We start from the raw sequence: 8,862 nt of genomic DNA on the forward strand, positions 1-8,862 counted from the left end.
TTTCACAAGCTGAGCAAGAAAGACTAAAAGACATGTATTATCAGCTAAACAGAGTGAAAATAATTCCAAAGAAATCCCAATCACAGCATTGTTCATTTGTCATTTCCAATGAAAACAACATCATGTTTGTCAAAGAAACATGGAAACATGGATGAACTTACTTCTTAGTTCTATCACACTATAAATGAAATCAAAAATACTTCAAACAATCAAACAAAAGAAAAAGAGAAGTGAAATAAAAGCGTTACCTAGAGTATTCAGCAGAAGTGTCCCGTGTGTCAGTGAATTCTCTTATGTGTCCTTTTAATAAATGGCCAGCCTCTAAAACAAATCCAGGCTTCCTGTCAAACTAAAGGCTTGTTAGAGCTGAATGTAGTGGAGGGGAGGGGAGGAAAAGTGCTGTCTAAGTGGATGATTCAGCATCTCACAGTAGATCAGTGATGGACAAACATTAGCTTTCCTTCTCAGCTAACAGGGATTGTTCTCAGAACATTTTACAAAGGTTCTTTCACATAAATAGTGTTCTTTCAAAGCTATTTGTTCTTTAATAACTTTCTCAAAAACATTTTTTATGTCATTTATGGAACTTTTGTTTTCTGAAATGTTTTAGTTGGGTGTTTGTGTAACATTTTTAAATGTTACTAGTTGTTTCAGAATGTTTGGAGATCACTCAGAAGTAACATTCCCATAACGTTTGCAAAATAAATATATGATTTATGAAGATAAAGTGGAAGGTTTTCTTACTGTTTGCATAACAAGGAACATTTTTTTTGGGGACATTCAAAGAACATTCTGAAATATCGTTTTCATAACTTAATGGCAACATTAGCAAAACATTCTTAGAATGTAAATTTGTTAGTTGGGTTGTTCCGTTCATTTCAAGTTCTGTAAAAATCACATATTTTATACAGATATTGCTCTTGTTACGGGGTTGACGAGACGTGAGACGTGCGGATCCATTTGCAAGGCTTTATTAGCAAACATGGTCGTAATACAGGCAGGGTCAATGGGAGCTAGGGGTGTGCAGCGGAGCCATTATTTGTATCTGTGACAATCTCAGAATTATTTGTATCTGTATTCGGATGGATCCGGAAGTGGGCGTGGGTTAAACCGGAAGTACGTCAAATTACATGGAAATACCATTTTAAAAGCAAATCGGTTTGATTCGTAGTTTTCATTTAACACATATGCATTGTATAGGCTAACTAAAGAAAGTATTATTTTTTATTATAATTATGACTTTGTAAATATGTTCTATTTAAAACTACAGAAAATGTTGATCAAAAGAGAACAATAACTTTATTATTGTTATTATAAATAAATTGTTCATTATAAATGTATTATTGCTCTTTTCTTCTTGTTTTCCAGTGAAACTTTGTGTACAATTTACGAGCATTTTATCAACAGAGCACAACAAATTATTTGGACCCTCCAAAAGCCTTAACCAAACATCGCTTTTCTTCGTCTTGTATAATTAAATGTTAGGACCGTTTTTAGGATATTTTTTGTCAAGTTAGTTGATATAACTCCAGACAAAGCTCTCATTTCTGAGAGACGTGCATAGACCCCAACGCGGCTTGCGCTCATTTCATTCATATAGGCTAGCTTACACTCATTCACTTCACACATCCAGGCCCATAGCCAGCTCCGGAAATGTTTCATGTTCAAAAGTAAAATTTGAACTTATATTTAGTTTCGTTTTTTTATTAAGTTAATTTAGAAAAACGTTTGGAGCATTTTGTGTTCGTTAATTTATTTTTTTTATAATTAGTATTTTATTGAGTTTTTGAACATCACTGATACATTGTAGTCAACATTATAGTCAACTTTACAATTGAGATCTTAAAAGGTATCCCATAGTAATGTCTAATAAAATAAAATAGTCAACAATAGTCAAAAGCAAAAAAAAAAAAAAAAAAAAAAAAATACATTTTATTAATCAAATGTACATTTTTCAACAAGCACCATGCTCTCATCTAATAGCAATATATTGCACATATTTTCCCCATTTAGCCACACATTTTTCCACCCTGTCATTAATGTTGAAAGAGATTTTTTCATATGATGCCACTTTTGCCAATTCCATACTCCACTCTTGAAAAGAGGGCTCATCTGGGTTCTTCCAATTTCTCATTATTATTTGTTTTCCTACCATTATACTGGTCTGGATAAAGTCAGCTGCTCCACAGTTCGATGTAATTTGTGGATCATTTAAAACATACAGCCTCGGACAGAACTCCAAACTAGACCGGGTAATATTTTCAATGCAGTCATGAATCTTTAACCAATAGTTCTGAATCATGGGACATTCCCAAAGCAGATGAAAAATGGTCCCTACCGAGCTGCAGCATAATTTATCAGCCCGATAAGGGAAAAACTGGACGTGGGGATATCGCAGCTGATGACATCTTTGTCCAACCCAAACCGAAAACACACACCGAGCGAGGCGTCAATCCAGCTCACCTCGTTGGAAAGCTCAAGAAACTCCTCAACATACTCTACCAACTCCCGACCATCCTGCCGCAGACACCAAAGCCTGTCTTCAGCCATAGTGTTGTTGTAGGGTCCGGTCTTCTGTCACGTTCCCTCTCGGGACACAAGGAGCGAGGAGACGTAGGAGTTCCAATAATCACATTTATTGAACAAACACTGAGACGAGGAGCTTGGGGAGAGACGAACATCACTGACGATTAGACCGGACACAGGGGCTAGGAAACACAGGGCTTATAAACACAGGGAAATAAGGAACAGGTGTGGACTAATCAAAACACAGGGCTAGGGACTAATTAAACTAATGAAGACAAACGAGGACAGGAACAGGAAGGCCAAATATGGGCACGGGAGGAGGGGAAACACAAGACAAGGACTGACACTATCTATATCTATTGAAATATTATTAAAGAGTGGGTCCAAATTATTTTATCAATTTGGTGAGGAAAATGGATACCAAGATATGTTATGCCTTCAGTAGGCCTTTGAAACTGCCCCGCCTGAAATAACGTTTTTGGGCAGTATAAAGTCAATGGAAGGGCCTCTGACTTGGACCAGTTGACTTTACCCTGATATCTTAGAGAACGATTCAATAACGTCCAATAATGCTGGAACAGATCTAGCTGGATCCGAAGCAAGCCACAAAATATCATCCGCATAAAGCAGAAGCTTGTTATTACCTCTTAACGAAATCAAATTGAAAACAAAAACCCTTTCATTATAATCGGTTAAGATGCATTTCTCTCTAAAGGCACATCTAATGAGGAGATGGCGAGTCAGGATCATCATCATCTTTGCGACACTGACACAGAAAACACTTGTTTATTAGTAGATTATAATATCTTCTTACTATTCCGCCCGGACACATTGATGGTAATTACTTTTGCTGGGGCTTTACGGAAAGCTTTATTGCGTGTATTTGAAGCAGAACTCTTCAGCTGCTGACGGCTCTCTGCTGCTGTGGGACTCTAAACTCCGTCGAGCCGCTCTCAGTCGCGGCATGCTCTCGTGTTGTTTCCAGCGCGGCAATTTTTTCATCATTAATTGATGGATGTCTAAAATGTAAAAATAAGGAGAAGCCTAAAACAGGCCCGAGGCCCGGCCTGCATCTGAACTATGATGGGAAAATTGGCCAAAGCCCTTAGAATCGTCCTAACCCCCCAATGTGAATATGTTTTTATGTTATTCGGATAAATTCGTTATTCGTTTTGAAGCCATTATCCGTGCCTTTCCGAATAAGGTATTCGGCTTCGGGCACACCCCTAATGGGAGCAAACCGGTATGGCATAGGCGAGACACAAGAGCAATCCTAGAGCAAGCGTGGGTCGATGATCGGCAAACAGTATCCAAACAGGGTAAGGCAGAGAGAATAATCCAGAAACAAGGCGGGAATCAAAACACAGGAACTCAAACAAGAAATAAAGGAATGCTTTGTAAGGTAGCTGGGCTAAACAATACTCGGCAGAGAGCAAGAGAATGTCCCAAGCTTATGTAGGGTGTGATTGGGTGATGGTGATTGTGAGATGGTTCTCAGGTGCAAGTGTGATCAGTGTAATCAGCTGTGTGTGTGTGTGTGTGTGTTTGTGTGTCGTCAGTGCAATGGATGGTGGGAAATGGAGTCCAATGTGCTGTGTAGTGTGAAAGTCCATGTGGTGAGCGGGTGACCTCTGGTGGTGAACAAATGGAAGTTCATGGCCAGGATTCGTGACAGCTCTCTCATAGTGTAGGAATGTTCATGCATAATTAAAACATTTTACATGTATTTATTTATTTTTAAATAATTACAAGTACAGATGAGGTATATTAGGATAACAAGAAAAATAAGAAAGAACGAAGATAAAAATACAAGTAAAAATACAAATACAAAATATTTTCTTATCTTTCTAACATAAAATTGTTTTTAGGTATTGTTGAACTTGTTTCTTTAAAAATAAAGTCTTATTTCCCCTATATTTACATTTACTGACAATTTATACACAATGCTCAACACCACTGGATGCTGTCAATTGCACAGCTCAAACAGGAGAAGAGTACGGTGACCCAGTAGTGCACAACACAATGCAATTAAAAAAGCAAACATAAGCTCACAACAAAACGACATTAAGACACAACACAACGGAAATGCTCCCGACCACTGGGGCAGTGTTGACCCCGATATTTCCTCGAGAAATTCTCAATGTAAGTGATTGATCTTAATATGTGTAATCAATTTTTAAATGAACAACGTGTTTTCACTGAATGTTTTGATATCCTGGTTATATTAATGTATCGATTCATGAATCGAGCAGAAAATAAATCAATATTATTTTCGATTTGGACAGTTTGGACTCTATGCACGGTCACTTCTGCGTTTTTCCTTAGGGGGCTTACTTAAATCCGGTGCTGTGCCGGAAGCCATGGTTCCTTAATACATAGAGCTTTCAAAATGACGAGGAGAAGATGATTTTTCAGCTTACAAGAACTTCCCCGGATTTCTGTAAATGAATTTCATCGCACGGATTAGGGCATTAAACGTTTTAAGTTACATCAACAACTTTAAGGTGAGTATTGTTTTATCATCTTCTAGCAAATCTCGCTATTAAGGCTGAATAACGTTGCTGCACTGATTTGATAGAGTTAGAGTTTAGTTTTAAACTTCGTCCACCTCAGGTTTTTATAACTCCTAAGAGATAGTAGAAATAACAGCAGAGCTCCCGGTAATCCTTGATATAAAGTATTTTAAATACTGTTCCCATTTTTAGATTGCCATGTATCGTAATAAACCTTAAGTCTGACAGTTTCTGGCAGTTATTGTTATTTTATTATCTGTAACCTGAAGCTTGAATTGTTTACATTTAATATAGAAGTTTTCCAGGGATCCCTAATACAAACATGAAGCTGTTCAGTAAAAAGCAAACAAGATCAGAAATGGTTAAGAGGGATAGGGACATCCTTAGAAATATTACTGAACTCTTTACAGTCTATTGGCATGTTTGTAACATTATATAAATTTTTCATAATTTTAAAAATATATATATTTTAATTTACAATGTAACACTTTAAAATGCAACTGAAAGTAATTCAAAATGTATCTGAAATAAATTCAGTATGTAACCCAATGTAATTATTTTCACAGATGGTTTTAAAGGACTCCCATCCACACTGTTGTAGCACTGTACCAGACAACACACTATTCAGAACTGAGAATCAACGCAGTTCCTCCTGTACAGAGCTGCACTGAAAGGGAGCAGACCTGGCACAAACCTAGAACAATGGTAAGTGGTAAGATAATTATCAAATTCTTTAATGAGTGACATAATTAATAAACTTTGATTAATAATATTAACATGCCCCATTGGTATGCCTAGAGAGTCAAGCCAGGTCTTGTCAGTGGGACGGTGGTCCTGTTTGCAAGAGAGTGGTTAAGGTAGGAGTAGACTGTTTAATATTGTTACATCTTTTGATATCTTGCTATATTCATAATGTATAACATGCCTATATGATTAGCCCTAGCAGAAAAAAAAACAAACACAATCATATTGAATATGGCTCCATTCATAATGTATGCAACATGTAATGACGGTGGAAGATTTACATTTTTTTAATGGTCGATTTACACTATATCTCTGTTTTTCATCTCAGGAGAACGCTGTACAGTGGTGTCACCAGCGATCTGCCTGACCTCCTGACCTATCAGTCCTCCAAGTGGCAGAAGTAAAAAAAATGAATAAATACCATGACACTATCACAGTTATTAGTATTTTACATAACTATTACACTGTATCAAAATATCTAAAACTTGTTTATATTTACATGTTTAGATTACACTAGTGAGCAAGAAACCGTATTAAAGTTACATATATTTGTATTTGCATTATATTTAATGTGCATTTTATATTCTAGTCTGAACAAATAAAACCAAATTAATCCATCCCAAGTGTTTTGTGTAAGGCCAGATCGCTCTGTGGAAGACCGACTGAAAGGTGGACCATGAAGAGGAGGAACTCATTGAAGGGCTGCAGAGACTGACACTGTCAAAATGCATTTTAAATAATTATGATACATGCATGTAACGTTTGCATCAAAAAAATTTAAATATATAGAACATTTTCTTTCTCTGTCACAAACAATATAATATCAATACTTACCATTGCATTGCTTGTTACTCCAACTTCACTCTTCGTTGTAGCTGTCTTTGCTCTGGTCACACGTACCATGCTGTGGGATGCAGGTTCAAAAACTCTCCAAAAGGCCATTAAATGGTTCTACATCTCAAATCTAGATTGGAAGAGACATGTTTTCCGAAAATACACACCACACAATGTAATAACAATGCCAGTTAGTTTGTCTACACTGAACCTGAAGGTTACTTTAAAAATTGACATGCAAGTACTCTTATGAAAAAAATGATTTTAGCTGGGGTTTTAGCTTATTCTCCCTCATGTCATTCTAAACCATTATTAATTTCTGCTGTGGGAAAAAAAAAAAATATAAATAGCTGACTGACACGAACATTATTTACAACATTTCTGTATGCCAATGAAGAAAGCAAGCCTTATGGTTTTACAACGACATAAAGGAGAGTATATGATGACAGCTTTATTTTTATTTTTGGGTGAATCAATTGTTAACTCATTAACACGTGTTGTCCAGACCAACAGAAGAGGTTTTTAAACAAACAGGCAACTACAGCGACACACACACACAAAAATCACAATAGGCCTGCACTGTGCTCGGTAATATAGTAAAGCATATGAGGGTTTAGATCTTACCTGGTGTAGAACTGCATGCTGTCATCTTTCTTGAAGTATTAGAAGTGATGTTAAAATCCTTACATCTACTAAGTTACTCTGAATCCACTTATTGTGAGTTTCTTCATCCAGGGGAGAAGTGTGAAAAACCTTTGAGAAGCCTCACAAAATGGGACATGGAACTCTTCATTAAATAATTATATTACTGTGGTATACTTAATTTGTTATATTATAACAATAAAATGTATAAATATTATATTAATCGTTCACTGACAAAAGATTGCGGCATCAGAACCTTTTATGAGCCCTGAGATCATACCGGAAATACGTCCATTGCCCGTTTCTGCAGGCCAACTGCACCCTAGTGGTCGGGAGCGTTTCCGTTGTGTTGTGGCTTAATGTTTTTGTGTTGTGGCTTAATGTTTTTGTGTTGTGTCTTAATTTTTTTGTGCTGTTGCTTAATGTTTTTGTGCTGTGGCTTAATGTTTTTGTGCTGTGGCTTAATGTTATTGTGTTGTGGCTTAATGTTATTGTGCTGTGGCTTAATGTTTTTGTATACTGTGCCTTAATGTTATTGTGCTGTTGCTTAATGTTATTGTGCCGTTGCTTAATGTTTTTGTGCTGTGGCTTAATGTTATTGTGCTGTGGCTTAATGTTTTTGTGTTGTGGCTTAATGTTATTGTGCTGTGGCTTAATGTTATTGTGCTGTGGCTTAATGTAATGTCTATAATGTAATGTTGCTTAATGTTTTTGTGCTGTGGCTTAATGTTATTGTGCTGTGGCTTAATGTTATTGTGCTGTTGCTTAATGTTATTGTGCTGTGGCTTAATGTTTTTCTGCTGTGGCTTAATGTTTTTGTGCTGTGGCTTAATGTTTTTGTGCTGTGGCTTAATGTTTTTCTGCTGTGGCTTAATGTTATTGTGCTGTGGCTTAATGTTTTTGTGCTGTGGCTTAATGTTTTTGTGCTGTGGCTTAATGTTTTTGTGCTGTGGCTTAATGTTTTTGTGTTGTGGCTTAATGTTATTGTGCTGTGGCTTAATGTTTTTGTGTTGTGTCTTAATTTTTTTGTGCTGTGGCTTAATTTTTTTTGTGTTGTGGCTTAATTTTTTTTGTGTTGTGGCTTAATGTTTTTGTGTTGTGGCTTAATGTTTTTGCGTTGTGGCTTAATGTTTTTGTGCTGTGGCTTAATGTATTTGTGCTGTGGCTTAATGTTTTTGTGCTGTGGCTTAATGTTATTGTGCTGTGGCTTAATGTTTTTGTGTTGTGGCGTAATGTTTTTGTGCTGTGGCTTAATGTTTTTGCATTGTGGCTTAATGTTTTTGTGCTGTGGCTTAATGTTATTGTGCTGTGGCTTAATGTTATTGTGCTGTGGCTTAATGTTTTTGCGTTGTGGCTTAATGTTATTGTGCTGTTGCTTAATGTTTTTGTGCTGTGGCTTAATGTTTTTGTGTTGTGGCTTAATGTTTTTGTGCTGTGGCTTAATGTTTTTGTGCTGTGGCTTAATGTTGTTGTGTTGTGGCTTAATGTTTTTGTGCTGTGGCTTAATGTTTTTGTGCTGTGGCTTAATGTTGTTGTGTTGTGGCTTAATGTTTTTGTGCTGTGGCTTAATGTTGTTGTGTTGTGGCTTAATGTTTTTGTGTTG

The sequence above is a fragment of the Barbus barbus genome (assembly GCF_936440315.1).
Source record: "Barbus barbus genome assembly, chromosome: 21".
Classification (NCBI taxonomy): Eukaryota; Metazoa; Chordata; class Actinopteri; order Cypriniformes; family Cyprinidae; genus Barbus; species Barbus barbus.